Genomic DNA, 17,674 nt, shown 5'->3' with positions numbered 1-17,674 from the left:
CTGAAAACAACAAGAGAGAGAGGGTTAAGCCACACTCTTAGTCCCCCTGTATCTTGAGAAATAACAACAAAAGAGTGTGAAAATGAGAAAAACAAATGGACAGTAATTCTCCTAGAAAAAGGAAAAAGTGCCAAGAAGCAAATCAATCAGATATGAGAAATAGAACCCTCACTCACCAACATAGTTGGTGACATGCTTCATCATAGGGTTCCACCAGGGGTGCCTTCTGCACCTCCGGTGTGCTTCGACGCTTTGTTAGGGCGGAGCATAAAAATCAGACTAGAGAATTTTAAGTGACTAATAAGTGCAAAAAAATAGAAAATATTTAAAAGGTCAAGATTCGTCCACAGGTAAATTTAATAGTGACGAAACCTGAACACATTAAAAACAGTGAAGGATGATTGATACTGACATTGAATTGGTCAGATGCATCCTATATTGGTCGACATGTTTCAGCTTATAGTTGTCTCTTACAAAGCTTTCTTCAAGACCTAATGAAAAAATAAAAATGGCACCTTGGCGGTATAAGCTTACTAAAGCTTACCCTAACCTCAGGTGCAAAAAACCCGATACACTCACGGTTTCAATACAGGCCTTCCACAACTCCAAAAGGATATCTGTAAAAAAATACATATGTTGTATCAACGTATATATTAATCTAAAAATTATTGTAACCAAATTCAGATTGAATGCAATGCATGGCACAGAAAATAGTTTGACAATGTGGTCCATACAATTGTGTGACCATCACTTATGTTCAGCAGATCCCAGTTTTGATCGAGAGCAACGAGTAACATTTGTTCTATTTAATTATTTGTTTTAAATCATGCCAGAAAGTACTCAATTGAACCATTAGACCAACGAGCCGGCATGAAATACTATTACGAAATAAGTGTAAATCACGTTTAAGCTTTGGCACTATTAACAAAATCATGTTGCAAAGGCAGGAAAACAGCAGGCGCTTACGTGTACGTAGAAAGGACATTTGGTTTCCCTGTGCATAGTCCAATTCAAACCAGTTCTGGGAGCCATTGGCTCCCGCTCTGGCAAGAAACTGGACAAAGGACATGGGAGTTACCTCCCCTCTGTCCAGATCCTCGCCTGGGAGAGTCCCTCGAATCTTCCCAACCCCTTCCCTACGGTACTTAAGGACTTACTTGGGTGTAGGTCCCTAGATTCGTGGTGGGATAAGATTCAGTTCAGACACCACTGCACTTCTAGCGCCTGGGCACCCTGGACTTCACTGGACTTCGTTTGGGCCTGAATTCGTCTCCCTTCCAGTCTGCTGCATCGTCTGTGCCTGTGTATCATACAGGAACCTTCAGGGCCTGTAAAGTATCAAAGACACTAGAAATAATCTCCCTTGGAGTGAAGGAGTCTCTCCCCTGCATTCACAGGCATCGCAACTAAGTCGACCGGTCTTCAGATCCCGAGCTCCTCCGGACTCCGTGGGCTCTGCAACACAGGTGGTGGTTTCCACAGCTCCCTAGGCGTGCTCTACCTTCTCACCAAGTTTGACGCCAGTATTCCTCAGGGGGTTGCAATAACCAAACCCCTGTGTACTGTGTCCTAATTGCAGTTGCAAAGGCATGTTGGCTACTTTGCAAGAAGATCTTTGGGCTGCAATTGGCCCCACCCTCGAGCATCTCCTGTGACCAGAGTCTTCCGCCACACCGCATTGTGTGCACCGTGGCCTGCATCTTTTGGTGAGCTGCTTGAGGTCCTCTTGCGACTCCAATGCCTCTGGCCTGTGGGTCCACTTGAGGGTCACACTTGTTTCTTTTGGGCCCCCCTAATTGATTGGGTTCTGCCCTGACTCCCCTGCCTTTGGTGAGTCCCCTGGATCTTGCTGGTCCTGCCGCTGCTCCTTCTTTGATTCCTGCATGGCTTGCCTTTGCCAAGGCTTGTTGGTGCTCCCAACTGACACCGACCCCTCAGCACTTGACATCCTTTGTGGAACAGCTCGTATCCAGGTCCTGGTCTTCCTCAGCATCGCCTGGTCCTCACAGCTGTAGAGTCAAAGTCCTCGTCATCCATCCTGAAGCACCCGACATTGGAGGGCATTCATCTTCCAAGTCTCCCGGTCACCCCTGAGTGACATAGACTCTGTCCCCTCTGCTTTCAGGTACTCCTCTTTAGGAATCGATTTTTGGATTCCCATGGACACTTTCTCCTCTTCCAGCATCGGCACTTTCCTGAAGTCCTCCATTGGGTTCAACGGCAGTTTCCGACACCACTTCACACGTATGTACCCGGCTTCCCTGGTGTAAGTAACGTGGGCTCTAGGGTATCCACGGATGTGGTGGCTCTCTAACCTTCTGTCTTCCACTGGATTTCTTCAGGGTCCACTGGGAATGGTCCTTAATCTTTAAAAATCCAACTGCGACTTGCACATAGACTTGTACAGAGCACGCCGTCGTGTTCCCACGCTGCACACACTCTCAGTGGGGTACCTATCAACTGACCTTGGGTGGTTCCTTGGGTCCTACCAATTCTACGTCCTCTCGAAACTGTCTTGAGTCGAGTCGTAGTTCTTATACCACTTTCTTAGCATATGGTTTGGTCCCCCCCTGGGGCCACTGTGTATTTTGTGCTATTTACTGTGTTTCTGTGCTAAAGTATTGTGTGTATTGTGTTTATCTCTGTGTTGGAGATGTTGAACATTCTAGAGAGTATTATATATTAAATACATAATTTTATAAATACTTGGTGTGGTTCTTTTCACTTAATTCTATCCTATAAGATTACTATAAAACAAGCTGCTTTATACTCCTTCTGGACTAAGCCTGAAGGCTGCTCTCCACAGCTACCACATAGAGAGCTTTCTAAGGTTGTCTGAGACCTCTTAAATCACCATAAGGGTTGTCTGGACTGGGGCAAGGTGCCCACTTACATTAGTGGACATCATATACCAGGCCATCCTCTCACAGCACCTATACAAGAGCTTTGGCAAATATAATCAGATGGGCATATAACTTAATGCAACGGAAGGCTCCTTGAGAGCTCTCTTAAAGCACAAAACTTTTAAGGTTGGAGCAAGACAGTACATGTTTAATGACTATCTCGAGATAGCTTAAGAGCTCTTTCAATGTTCCATGTTTATTTTGCAATCCTGGTGACCTGCATATTGGAAGTTTTTTCTGTAAAAAACGATACCAAGATTGAGGGTTGAACTCGGTATGACATACTGTTCTCAGCTATCACACTATAGGTTCTTCATAATCAATCTAGAGTTCAAATTTAGTCAAAAATATCTGAAATTCACACTAGAACACAGTGTCAGACGATGCATAGTTATGCGTTGCTTAGGGATCCTGCCATTAAAAGCCTATACCAAACATTGGGGCGACACAACTGATGAGTCAGGATCTTGTGATCTATGCAGAGGAGGTGTTCAAGACATTGTGCACATTTTATACCTCTACCCAAATAAAGTCTTGGTCAAAACTCCACGCCGTTTTATAAAACCTATATGTTTTAGATATGATCTACTAATGATCTGGTTGATCTACCTACTTCCAAATGAATTCATATGCTATAACCTGTTTAAATGTTGTAAAACTTTTTTACCATTGTTTTCAAGAAGTCAAGTTTGTGAATTGGTATATTTATTGCAGATAATATGTACACTGTTTTATATTGTCGATCTCTGAGGAGGTCTAAATCAATAAAAATAATTATTGATTGATTGATAACAAGGGGAATTGCTTACAGGACACTCAATGAGATCGGAGAGGTTTACAGGGCCCAAGAAATCCAGACCCACATCGCTCTTAGCTCATTTGATTGCATAGCGGGACTACACACATTATGTTAACCATTAATATGAAAATGCTCTCTGGCCTACGATTCTTGACTGCATATGATGTCAAAGTTATTAATACAAGGCATCCAATCTTGGTTTTCCCTTTTGGATCAAATTCCTTCTATGTTTCAAGATAGCAGGTTGATATTGTGTGAGTTACTCTCCCTATGTTCTCCTCTATATATATTGAATACTTGTCTTGGTTGACCTTACAAATTAATGACTTCTTTGTTTCCACCTCAACCCATCATTTCTGTATTAGGGGATTGACCTTTGTAACTCCACCTAGTGAGAGCCAGTCAATTTGATCTAAACCCTGAAGGGGCCCCAATACATTATTGCTGGTAACATTATAAGGTCCAGAGGAGTCACACTGTGCGGGGGCACTCATTCCCAAAGTTGGCTGTTCCTTACTCTGATTGTACGCTGATTTGTAAATATAACCTAAGGGCATGGCCGTGATCCACCTATCAGTTGGTCCCAAAGTTGCATTCCATATAATAGTTTCTCTGTCAATTTGGGATTATTTAAATATATGACCACATAGTCCCCCGGGCTGCTTTTGGGGCCATTGCCAATCCATGTAATCCTTCTAACCATAATTATATAATTACATAAATAATGCACCAGAATTCCTACTGATCAAATGAGACACTTTATTCCTTAAGTTGTGCCAATCTTCTCTTTGTATTTCCTTTAAGACTAGCACATTCCCCAGAATAATAACATATGGGGTGCACTCAGGTGGCAGTTATGATTCGACTACGGTACTCCTCTGAGGGGCTGCGCATAAAGGAGACGAATGGCTGGGCATGGTACTGAGAGCAACTCGATTCATGTCACGATTGTCTGCAATTTGCTTCACACTTCCCCCAATTTTGCCCCTTGACTGGGCTCTTGTGCGACCCAAAAATTCGAAGAGCAAACTTTGTTGAACACCCTGTCCCACATTATGATTTACACTGCTGAAACACACTGCACTTTTATTTAGTGGCACCTATGTATTTTTGTGCCAATTGATGCTGGAATATTTTAACAATTTATGTTCTAAACCCTTTTCATTTATCAAGAACGGAAGTACAAAAACCCTCATCAAACCCTCTAATTAAGACAGAGTTAGAAAAATAACTAGATATGTTTCTCTTCAGATCTTTTCAGTTCTCGGACCATTCTGTCAGTGGACATGCTGTTAAAACCTTAGACAAACTCAAGGCCGGGTTATTAACAATATTATCTAGTTCCGCATTTTTCTGTCGTCACTCTGGATTGTACCTTTTTCCCCCTTTTTTGCCAGAGGGGAATTTGTTGACAATGTAACTGCATCATTAACAGGCGCAACAGTTAAGGAGTAATTGAGATCACACTGATTTAAAATTGAGTGAACCTCTTGATTGTTACTGGACTTAAGAATCTGTGTGGGTAAAACAGTAGATGGATTACCGGAATGATACCCTTGACACAATAGTGAGGTCCGGGAGGAGAACTTTTGGCAAGAATGAGAGGCGCTTTAAAACTAAGAGAAGACTCATTCCTATTCATGTCGTATCACGAGCAGGGAGACATCCAAGGTCATCTGATGTTCAAACCGCAGGATGGAAAAATCAAGTGAAGTTGCCAATTACTACTGCGGGAAGGTGGAAAACAACTGGAATCGATGAGACACAGCCGACTCGCACCTCTGAAGACGAGGTGCCAAATACACCCCGAGCCCTTGATGAGTAACAAGGTACTTTGTAGACAAGGAGGCCGTGGTGATTGGCTCCTCCCCCTCTGTTGATGGCGGCTTTGCTGGTTTGGCGTGGTGTGAGCGGATGCCGAGTAGCTGCGGGCTGAAAACTTAGATCGCGCACCCTAGAGCCAGCGCTGCCTCCACGGAGCGGCTGCTGTCCTGGCCGCTTCCTGGCGGTATTCGGCGATGGAGAACGCAGTTGATGGTGCAGGGTTTAAATGCATGGCGCTGGATATTGACTTTCGTCGGCTCCGGTCTCAATATCCCTCACAGCTGACCGCTGAGTGCTGAGAGCTGTACGGAGTGTGGAGGCTTCATCCGCCCCTTTTTTCATCTTTTCTGCTTAACAGCAGCTGCTGAGTGGAGGCTCTGTGCTTCGTGCGCAGAGAGGTGGTCAAGTGCATAGAAGTGCAGCAGCGTGGTTCCAACAAGCAGGCTGGGCAGTGAATCCTAGAAGCACTGAAGGCCAAGTGATTCGAGTGTGGATTAAGGCAGGAGAGTGGCAGGAGGGTGGCATTACCAGTGAGTCTGATATTGTTTGAAACGCAAGACCTCACAAGAGAACCGCACAGAAGCTTACCCGTGCCGTGTACCTGCTGAGCAGGGTGCTCCAGATCTCCTTGGGTGTCCCTCCCGCTGCCGCATCGACAATCCCTCGCGCCCGCAGTGCGGAGGGACTCCATTGCTCAGACTGCCCAGCGCTCAGGGGGCTACACCAAGAAACGACGCCTACGCGCCTGGCGGCGCTATTTAAAACTGCCTTCCTCCCGCATCGCGGGACAGCGCGCGAGCTGCGCCGGGCTAAGCCCGGGCAAAGGGCGGACCGTTGTGTGGCCGTTAGGGGTCCGGAAGGGGTCGGGTTGGGCCACCCCCCTAAGCCTCGAGGAAACATTCCATGTGGCAAGTAATTTCTGTGAGACATTGTGTGACTTATTGTGGGCTCAAATCAATCGAGATTGGACCATCTTGTCTAGCCGACTGCTTTTAGATTGTTGTGGTGTATATATCTTGTGAGACTGACTATAGTTAGTTTTACTTTTTAATTTACTGTTACCTATATTTGTCTAGTATGCCGCGATCCAATAATGAAATATATGCTATCGGCCAGGGAACTATTGATAATTATCTGGTGAAGAGAGTAAGCCAGATTAATAGTGACCGGCGTGCTTCGCTAGGGAGGGAGAGCCCAGCACCGGCATTGGTGGAGTTGCACTTACCAGTGGTGGATATTGAGTGTGAGGCTTCAACGAATAACACAGCCACTGAAAATGTAATGACGCCAATGGTGGTGAATGTTGAGGTTCACTCAGACGAACATAACATGGCAGATGAGGTAATAAAGGAAATGCCATTAGTCTCAAGGCCAGTGCGAAACTGTAGGAAAGCGCTGCCTAAACGGGGGGCAAAACACAACAAAAAAAGATGTGAGCTGGATCAGTCAACTTGTACTGGTCCAACTTTAAACCCTTTCGTCTTTGTTGGAAAAACTGAAAGTGGCCCGATTATGTATACTGACCAGATTGCCATTCTTATCAAAAACCTAGAGGCAAAGTTAGAGGAGAGGTTAGAGGAGATGATCAGACCTCTGACCACCAAGATAGACACCCTGACGACGGAGGTGGCTAGGCTTGGTGGTCTTGTATCTATACACTTGGCAGCGGTCACAAGCGAAAGTGCTAAGGATAAGGTTACGGTAGAAGGGCTGAGAGACGTGACGAGTGATAAAGGTTATCAGAATACTTGTAATACTGGCAACACTGTTGAAGGAGCCACTTCAGTGAACAAGACATTAATTACCCCAGATACTTTAGTAATACCTGCCCCGCTGACGCAACATAATATAGCCCCTAATATAGCCCTGAGGTCTAGATTAGATCATAGACCTTCCAGGACCAATCGCTATCTCAACTTGCCACCTGACTGTGCACCGTATGTGGTAGTCCTCACTAATGTTCCACCTTGCGGCTCCCATCCTGCCTCACCGTATGGTGAATCGCATGATTCACTTAAAAACAAGACAGTCGCATGGCTCAATAAAAACTGTGGCTTCCCAATTCCATACCTTGATCAGATAATGGCAGTGAGGAGGGTGGACTGGGTAGGTCCGTCTAAAAAGCAAGGAAATGGGGATTGTGTCGTGAATTTTAAACATCCCCAACATGTGGCAACTGTACTCTTAAGAGCATCCACACTTATATATAACGAGAATAGTATATGTGTTCGCCCAGTGGGGTATTTTTATACGCATTTGTGCAAAAATTCACCACCGCAAATGTTAATCAGCCCTGGGGTTGAATCTCAGACCCCGATGACGAATACCCAATCTGTATATAACACTGTAATCATCACGTGGGTTTGGTAATGTTGTCAAGGCTCAGAACGGGACTAATTTTGTTGGCCACTTTCACCATGGGTCTAATGTTAATACACAGAATAGGTATGAAGTGCTATCTGGACTTGAGATGTGCGACTGACATAAAGCACCTACGGGACAGGGTACTGAAGTAATAGGCGACTTAGCACCTGCTGTAAATTTACAGGGAAAAGCAATGACCAGTAATGTTGTCTCATGGAATATCGCGGGACTGGCTGCTAAGATGGCGGATGCTAATTGGGTTAATTATATCAAACAATTCAAGGTAATTTGTCTACAGGAGACCTGGTCGGTAGAGTGTGACATGTTCATAGAAGGATATAAGGCCTTTTATGTGCAAGCTACACCATCATTTAGAGGTAGATCAAAGGGGGGACTGGTGACCTTTGTCTCTATTACACTCCCCTGCAACACCCGTAGAATCGCAACACATCATTCTGGAATGATGGGCCTAGTTTTAACTGGTGAAAACTGTTCCGCTGGTCTGGTGAATTTTTATAACGCCCCTAATGTTAGCACAACGTCTAGTTCAATAACTGCGTTGCATGTTTTTATTACTACTTCTATGAAGGATTTTACTCATAACCTCATGATCATGGGTGACTTTAATGTACACCCGTGTGGTGACCCTTTGAGGAAATGTCTAACAGATCTGCAGTGTGAGCGCCTGGGTGGTTTACATCTGGAACATACGGTAGATGGGGAACTTTGTAACGACTTATTGAACAATGTAGATCTTGTTTTGGCTATGACACTTAGGGATCCTTCAAAATGCTTTGATATCCCTACTTTCAAAGGGCATGGCAGGGGCACCATTATTGACTATATGCTTTTGTCAGTACCAATGCAGACATTCTTGGATTCGTTCAAAATAGTTCAGAGTGAATTTAGTGATCATAACCCCCTGACAATTCGCCTAAAGGGCCCCTGGATTAATATGGAAAAACAGATCTGCAGTTCAGGCAGGCTGGGTACAACTGATGGGAGGAGGCGACTTAAATGGTCAATGGTCACACAAGACCAACTATATAAAAATATTATAGATAAATGCACTGAAGATATAAAGACCTGTATATGTGAGGGGGGAGACCCAAGGCAGGTTCTTATTGCATATCATAACCTGACGGAGAAGGTGTCTAAGCTGTTGTTGGTCCCCGCAAATAATATGGAGAAATGTGGCCCAAGATGGTTTAATCATGACTGCTCCAAAGCCGCTCGCAATCTTAGGAGAGCCCTGGCAGTTAAACCGAGAATCCAGGAGGATGTAAAACTATGTAGGAGAGAATATAAATCTGTTACTGCATCTCATAAGGAGACTTTAAGAGAGGAGGCTTGGAGCGAGATACTTGACCCCGCCACCCTAAAAAGCAGTTCCAGATTCTGGGCGCTAGTTAAAAAACCATTTTTGGTAGAAGATCCTGGTGATGGTTTAGTTTGTTGCATAACCAAAGAGGAGTGGGAACACCATTTTAAACAACTGTATTACTCAGCTCTCCCTGTAAAAACTAATTTAAAACTGTGTGTTATGGGAGATACCATTAAGTTCAACAGAAGTGAGGTTATGGAGGCCATAGAGGGATTGACAGCTAGGAAAGCTCCAGGACCTGATGGGATCCCCCCAGACCTGTATAAGTCTGACCCGAGTTTCTGGGGCCCCATCTTGGTTGCAGTTTTTAATGCAGCTGCTAAATTGGGTTATCCTTTGGCATGGGGGTTATCAACGATTGTTCCGGTGTTTAAGAAAGGAGACAAGGGCAGCCCTCTTTGCTACCGACCAATTTCATTGATCGATTCTATGGTCAAGATCATGGGGAGAATCCTGCTGCAGAGATTGTCATGTTGGGCGAATGACAATGATATTATGTCAATCTCTCAGTATGGATTCTGCAGTGGGCACTCTACCATAACACTGTGCCTTAATCTCTTTCTGGTTCTGAGTAAATATACGGTTGTTCAGAAGGGGACTGTCCACCTGGCCTTCATGGATCTGTCATCAGCCTTCGACTGTGTTAACAGGGGAAGGCTGTGGCAGACCATGAGGGAGAAGGGGGTGGACAGGGGGATTGTTGATTTTCTGGTGGACCTGCACAGTAATACCAGTGCAAACGTTAGGTACTCTGCAAATGGGGATACTACTGGTAACTTTGACATTAAGAAGGGAGTACGGCAGGGCTGTATTCTCGCCCCATTTCTTTTTAACTTTTATATTAATGATCTAGATGTTGTTCTACAGGAGGTTCAGGCAGACTGCCCTAGAGTTGGCAGGCGGAGTATTCCAGTTCTCTTATACGCAGACGATGCGGTTTTAATCTCTAGAACGGAGAAGGGGCTTCAGGCTCTCCTAAACGCTTTTAATATTTTTATGTCGGATAGAGACTTAATGGTCAATAATGCCAAATCATATATTATGCATGTTGGCCGTCAACCCAAAAAAAACTTTGTTTTTAAACTAGATGACGCTTTAATCCCCACTACACAATCATTTTCATATCTCGGTGTCTTATTTGACTCCAAGCTTAGTTGGGGTCCTCATCTGGCTAAAAAAAAGGGGGAAATGTTAAGGGCAAATGCCTCTATTTTTAATTTTGCTACAAAATTGGGGAAGAAGCCAACTAATGCAATGATTAAACTTTATAATGCTAAATCAGTAGCTACCGCTGTATACGGTAGCGAATTATGGGGTTACGTAAATGGAGAACACTTACAGGTCGCAGAAAATAATTTTCTTAAACGTCTACTTTGCATTCCCAGTAGTACACCGAATATGGCAGTGCATGAAGAATTGGGGATAAAGTATTTATGTGATATATTTGCCCTAAGGCCGCTGATCTGTTGGGTAAATCTGTGGTTAAACGGATCACTGACATAATATCGACTACAAAAATATAGACTTACAAAAATATCGATGCAAAAATATAGAATACCAAAATATCGAAGTCCTATCTCCAAACAGGAAATTACAAAAATATCGAATCCAAAATATTGTTGTAAATAATATAGTTAGTCAAAATATCGAATTTTTTAAATGTTTTAAAAGTAATGTTAAATTAATGAAATAATACATATAATTAACTGACACATACTTAAAAATACTTAAATAACAGTAAACTTAATGAATAATTAAAGTAAGTAAAAAAAAAAAAAAAATACATATATCTTAACGTAATATTAATTAAAAATATTCAATATTTTCTGTGTAGGATAGCGGGCGCGTAAAATTTACTATTACCACTCCAGTAAGTGCAATAGTAGGGAAAGCGTTGGATAGCGGGAGGGTAAAAATTACTATTCCCACTCCACAGAGTGCAATAATAGGGAAAACATTGGATAGCGTAGGGGTAATAATTACTATTCCCACTCCAGAGAGTGCAACAGTAGGGAAAGCGTTGGATAGCGAGAGGGTAACATTTACTATTCCCACTCCAGTGAGTGCAACAGTAGGGAAAGCGTTGGATAGCGTAGGGGTAAAAATTACTATTCCCACTCCAGAGAGTGCAACAGTAGGGAAAGCGTTGGATAGCGGGAGGGTAAAAATTACTATTCCCACTCCAGAGAGTGCAACAGTAGGGAAAGCGTTGGATAGCGGGAGGGTAACATTTACTATTCCCACTCCAGTGAGTGCAACAGTAGGGAAAGCGTTGGATAGCATAGGGGTAAAAATTACTATTCCCACTCCAGAGAGTGCAACAGTAGGGAAAGCGTTGGATAGCGGGAGGGTAACATTTACTATTCCCACTCCAGTGAGTGCAACAGTAGGGAAAGCGTTGGATAGCGTAGGGGTAAAAATTACTATTCCCACTCCAGAGAGTGCAACAGTAGGGAAAGCGTTGGATAGCGGGAGTGTCAAATTTACTATTCCCACTCCAGTGACTGCAACAGTAGGGAAAGCGTTGGATAGCGGTAGGGTAAAAAATACTATTCCCACTCCAGAGAGTGCAACAGTAGGGAAAGCATTGGATAGTGTAGGGGTAAAAAATTACTATTCCCACTCCAGAGAGTGCAACAGTAGGGAAAGCGTTGGATAGGGGAAGGGTCAAATTTACTATTCCCACTCCAGTGACTGCAACAGTAGGGAAAGCGTTGGATAGCGGTAGGGTAAAAATTACTATTCCCACTCCAGAGAGTGCAACAGTAGGGAAAGCGTTGGATAGCGTAGGGGTAAAAATTACTATTCCCACTCCAGAGAGTGCAACAGTAGGGAAAGGGTTGGATAGCGGGAGGGTCAAATTTACTATTCCCACTCCAGTGAGTGCAACACTAGAGAAAGCGTTGGATAGCGGTAGGGTAAAAATTAATATTCCCACTCCAGAGAATGCAACAGTAGGGAAAGTGTTGGATAGCGGGAGGGTAAAAATTAATATTCACACTTCAGAGAGTGCAATAATAGGGAAAGTATTGGATAGCGTAGGGGTAAAAATTACTATTCCCACTCAAGTAAGTGCAATAGTAGAGAAAATAATAAATGTATAATTTTTTTAAATTAATTAATTATTAATACAAAAACAAGTATTACAATTAATTACCAATCACACAAGAATTGATTATTTATAAATACCAATAATTTTTTTTTAATTAATTAACTATTAATAATTAATTAACAAACAATTGTTTTTCAATAACAAACATTAATAAATGCAAATAATACCAATTAATAATTAATTTATAATATATTAATTAAGGATATACACAAATTATTTAAATAATTATTTTTTTCAAATTATATTACTTCCCACCATATTCCCCTATAAACACAATACCCGCTACAAATATTAATTAAATACAATTAACATAATTATAAATTAAACTATTAATACTAATTAATTACCAATTAATACTAATTATTTACCAATTAATAATTAATCAACAACCAATTAATTTGCAATACCAATTAATAATTAACTAATAACAATTAAATTACTTCCCACCCTATTCCCCTATAAACCCACAAGCCGCTGCAGAAGTAAAACGCAAAATTAAATTAAAGATATATTAATTAACAATATACACAAATAAATTAAATAATTATTTATTTACAATTATATTACTTGCCACCATATTCCCCTATAAACACACTGCCCGCTACAAATATTAAATGAATACAATTAACATAATTATCAATTAAACAATTAATACAAATTATTTACCAATTAATACTAATTATTTACCAATTAATAATTCATCAACAACCAATTAATTTTCAATACCAATTAATAATTAACTAATGACAATTAAATTACTTCCCACCCTATTCCCCTATAAACCCACAACCCGCTACAGAAGTAAAACGCAAAATTAAATTAAAAATATTTAATAATTCCTATAAATTATTATTTAATAATCTATAATTAAATTACTTCCCACCCTATTCCCCTATAAACCCACAACCCGCTACAGAAGTAAAACGCAAAATTAAATTAAAAATAATTCATAATTCCTATAAATTATTATTTAATGTACTATAATTAAATTACTTCCCACCCTACTCCCCTATAAACCCACAACCCGCTACGGAATTAAATTACAAAAAAATAAAAAAAACATAAAATTCATTAATTTAAAAATATTCTAACATACATTCCAATATTAATACATACTTTTAACACATATACTAACACTTAAAACACTATAAAAAATTCGATATTTTTAACAACTATATTATGACTGTCGATATTACTTACTTCTATATTATTGCAATCGATATTTCTTACCTGTTTTTCGATATTCTTCACCACTATATTTTTGCAAGTCGATATTCTGTCCATTCGATATTAAAAACTCGATATTCTGGCTACTCGATATTTTTTTTTCGATATTATGTCTAGTTACCGGTTAAACAAAGATATACCGCTTACCCATCTAATTGTGAAAGACCTTGTATCCCAGGATAACTCAATGTGTGTCCCCTGGCTGAAATATTTGAAATCTTGCTTTTTCAGGCTTGGCCCTCTGAATCTGTTTGAAAACCCAGGCGTGATTGTAAAGGGGGACGTGGTTGCAATTAAGCAAGCTTTTTTTATGGATAGGGTGGCCCAAAGAGAAGGGGTGGAGCTTATGAAACCCAGTCTCAGAAAATACGTGATTCTTAAAACCTGTGATACAATGGAACCGTATTTAATGGGCAGTTTCACTTCGCATGAAAAAATTTTACTGACAAGGTTCAGGCTCAATATTTTTCACCACCTTTTAATCAGACCAAAACTAGATATTTTTAATAAGACTGCTGCTCCCTGTGGCTGCGACGGATTGTCTCCACAGGATATGCTGCATTTTATATTTTTATGTAAATTTTATGTATACCCGCGTAGACGTTATCTTGTTGCCCTTTTAAAAAAACTTAATTTTAATCAAATTAGACCAGCCCTTGTGTATCTTCAGCTCCTGTATAGTGATAGTGTTTTACATGTAATAGAATATTTAAAATTAACTGACAAAATGAGAAATTGTCTGGATCAATGACGTTCCACTGTTCAGTTTATCCTCTGAAAGATTTTTTTAAAAACACCTACCAAACCTGACACTATTTGCACTTTACTCTTAATCTGTTATTTGCCTCATGTACTACGAATGTTTTTTAAGTATGATTAATGTTAATATTTAATGTGTTGTATATGTGTACTTTTATGGTGTGAAATAATACCGAAATAAAGTCTCGATTGATTGATTGATGAAGAATCTGTTTTCTTGAGGGTACCGGGCTGTCTTTTGTTTATTTTTTTTGGCACCGAGCTGTCCGATGTTATAGCCATTGCATTAGCTTCCTTTGGGTTGTGTGTGAGTTCTTGATGTGAGCTGAGAGTCTCTCCTCAACATGCTCAGTCTTATAGTGAGTAGCTCGCATGGCACTAGTGAGATATGTGGCAATAGATGTTGCTGTCACCCCAGCCTTAACCATGCCCGTCTTTAAGTTATTCACTTCCTGTTCACCAGGAATAAAGCTTGTTTTCTTGCTCAATCCCTATTGGACAGAACTGATGGGCTAAGGAGGACAGCAGGCCCGTCCCATCCTCTTCTGGTCCAGGCTTCAGGCAGGCAGGCAGGGCCGGCTTTAGCACCGGTGGCGACCTGTGCGACAATGTTTCCCTCACTACCACCCTTTAATAGTGCCCCCTCAAGTCTCCATAACCACTCTCTCTCAGATATATTTAATTAGTTATAGAGTGCCACCTATACCAGTGCAGGGTGTCAGGCCACTTAACATCACACACACACACATACATTACATAGAGACAATCAATCAGATGTGTGTAAATCAGTCTATAGGAAATGTGAAATAAGCCAGAAGACTACAGGGGGTCTCACATGTCATCCATACTGGTAGACAGTATAGTTTAAGAGTGCTTGGTCTGGAGAGGCACAGACTCAGAATTTAAAACATAACCCCAGGGTTGGAGGTTACAATTAATAATTAGGATTTGATTTTTTTTTACCGAAATGAACCCTTTTTGAATAATGAAAGACGCAGGAAAACATCAAAATGCTCTAATCTATACCTTGACTGTTTGCATGCAGCTCTTGAATGACCGCTATTAGCTCACTGTTCCATGTTAGGATTTTAACATCTACACTGCTAGTAACCAAAGGATCTCTCTGACAAAAGCACTGACCTATTTAAACTATCTGCACGTTGTGATTGGCATGGTACACATTCTTTGCAGCAGGCACGCGCATTAACACTCTGTGCTACCATAAAATGAGTTAAAACTTCCACAAGACAAAACTCCTCCTCTCTCCAGGAAGAACATTAATCACCGGAGTTACCCTGATATTTTTATTGTTGTATGAAAATTGCAGGAGGCCAGCAATGCGGCACCGGGAGCTTTTTAAACCATAAAATCCTTCTAAACACGGCGCCCCCTCAAAGAGTCAGCACCCGGTGCGGTGGCACCGGTCGCACCGCCCTAGAGCCGGCCCTGCAGGCAGGCCTGGCAGCGGGAGATGGGGCTCCTCTATTGAGGCTATGGACCCGCCCCGCATCCGGGCACAGTGAGAGGGTCCCTGGAAGAATGCTGAGCAATGGAGTCCTCGGTTGCAGTGACGCCACAGACATGTTTGGAAAAAAACGCGCCAGTCATGGCTTTTTCGTTCTTTGCAAAGCTTTAGAATGTTTGCCTCGCGATGGAGCAGCGGAAGACTTTGGGTGTGTTCCTAAACTGTCTGGGCTGTTGAAAAATGTTGTGTTTATTCCTTGTCGAGGAACTACTTACAGGTATTACAGGTGCTTTGTTCATCAGTGCGATAACAACGCGCCCTGAAGTGCCGAGGCAGCACGTTTTTCAATATTTGACTATCCTAATGTGTGCCTGTCACGATTCTTTCTTCGAGTTCTAAACATTCTTTACTGACCCGTAGAGCCATCAGCCCTTGCATGTCAATCCCGCTTTTGTTTGTTGATATGGTTTTTTTCCCATGGATATTGATGGGACCGAGCCCTTCGATAAACCTGATCAGCTCTTGTCTCCTTTGCAAAGCCTCCGAGGTCAACGCATCTCCAAGACAAGCATAGCTAGGCGGAAAGCTGAATGTATGCAGACCTGCTATCTCAACGCCCATGCACAGTGTACACAGGGAGGGGTCCCACCACCCCTTGTGACCCCGGAGATTACTTTGAACAGCTTGCAAGTGACCGATTCCCACAGCTTGCAAGTGACCGATTCCCACAGCTTGCAAGTGTCCGATTCCCACAGAGTGCAAGTGACCGATTCCCACGGCTTGCAAGTGACCGATTCCCGAGGCTTGCAAGTGACCGATTCCCACAGCTTGCAAGTGACCGATTCCCACAAAGTGCAAGTGACCGATTCCCACAGCTTGCAAGTGACCGATTGCCACGGCTTGCAAGTGACCGATTCCCACAGCTTGCAAGTGACCGATTCCCGCGGCTTACAAGTGACCGATTCCCGCAGCTTGCAAGTGACCGAATCCCACAGAGTGCAAGTGACCGATTCCCACGGCTTGCAAGTGACCGATTCCCGCAGCTTGCAAGTGACCGAATCCCACAGAGTGCAAGTGACCGATTCCCACGGCTTGCTAGTGACCGATTCCCACAAAGTGCAAGTGACCGATTCCCACGGTTTGCAAGTGATCGATTCCCACAGCTTGCAAGTGATCGATTCCCACAGCTTGCAAGTGACCGATTCCCGCGGCTTGCAAGTGACCGATTCCCACAGCTTGCAAGTGACCGAATCCCACAGAGTGCAAGTGACCGATTCCCACAGCTTGCAAGTGACCGATTCCCGCAGCTTGCAAGTGACCGAATCCCACAGAGTGCAAGTGACCGATTCCCACGGCTTGCAAGTGACCGATTCCCGCAGCTTGCAAGTGACCGATTCCCACAGAGTGCAAGGGACCGATTCCCGCAGCTTGCAAGTGACGGATTCCCACGGCTTGCAAGTGACTGATTCCCGCAGCTTGCAAGTGACGGATTCCCACGGCTTGCAAGTGACCGATTCCCACGGCCTGCAAGTGACCGATTCCCACAGAGTGCAAGTGACCGATTCCCACAGCTTGCAAGTGACCGATTCCCACAGCTTGCAAGTGACCGATTCCCACGGCTTGCAAGTGACAGATTCCCACGGCTTGCAAGTGACCGATTCCCGCAGCTTGCAAGTGACCGATTCCCACAGAGTGCAAGGGACCGATTCCCGCAGCTTGCAAGTGACGGATTCCCACAGCTTGCAAGTGATCGATTCCCACAGCTTGCAAGTGACCGATTCCCACGGCTTGCAAGTGACCGATTCCCACAGAGTGCAAGTGACCGATTCCCACAGCT

Source organism: Triturus cristatus, chromosome 1_1, assembly GCF_964204655.1.
Source record: "Triturus cristatus chromosome 1_1, aTriCri1.1, whole genome shotgun sequence".
NCBI classification, from domain to species: domain Eukaryota; kingdom Metazoa; phylum Chordata; class Amphibia; order Caudata; family Salamandridae; genus Triturus; species Triturus cristatus.
The sequence above is the reverse complement of the archived record's forward strand: the minus strand, read 5'-3'. Positions refer to the sequence as shown.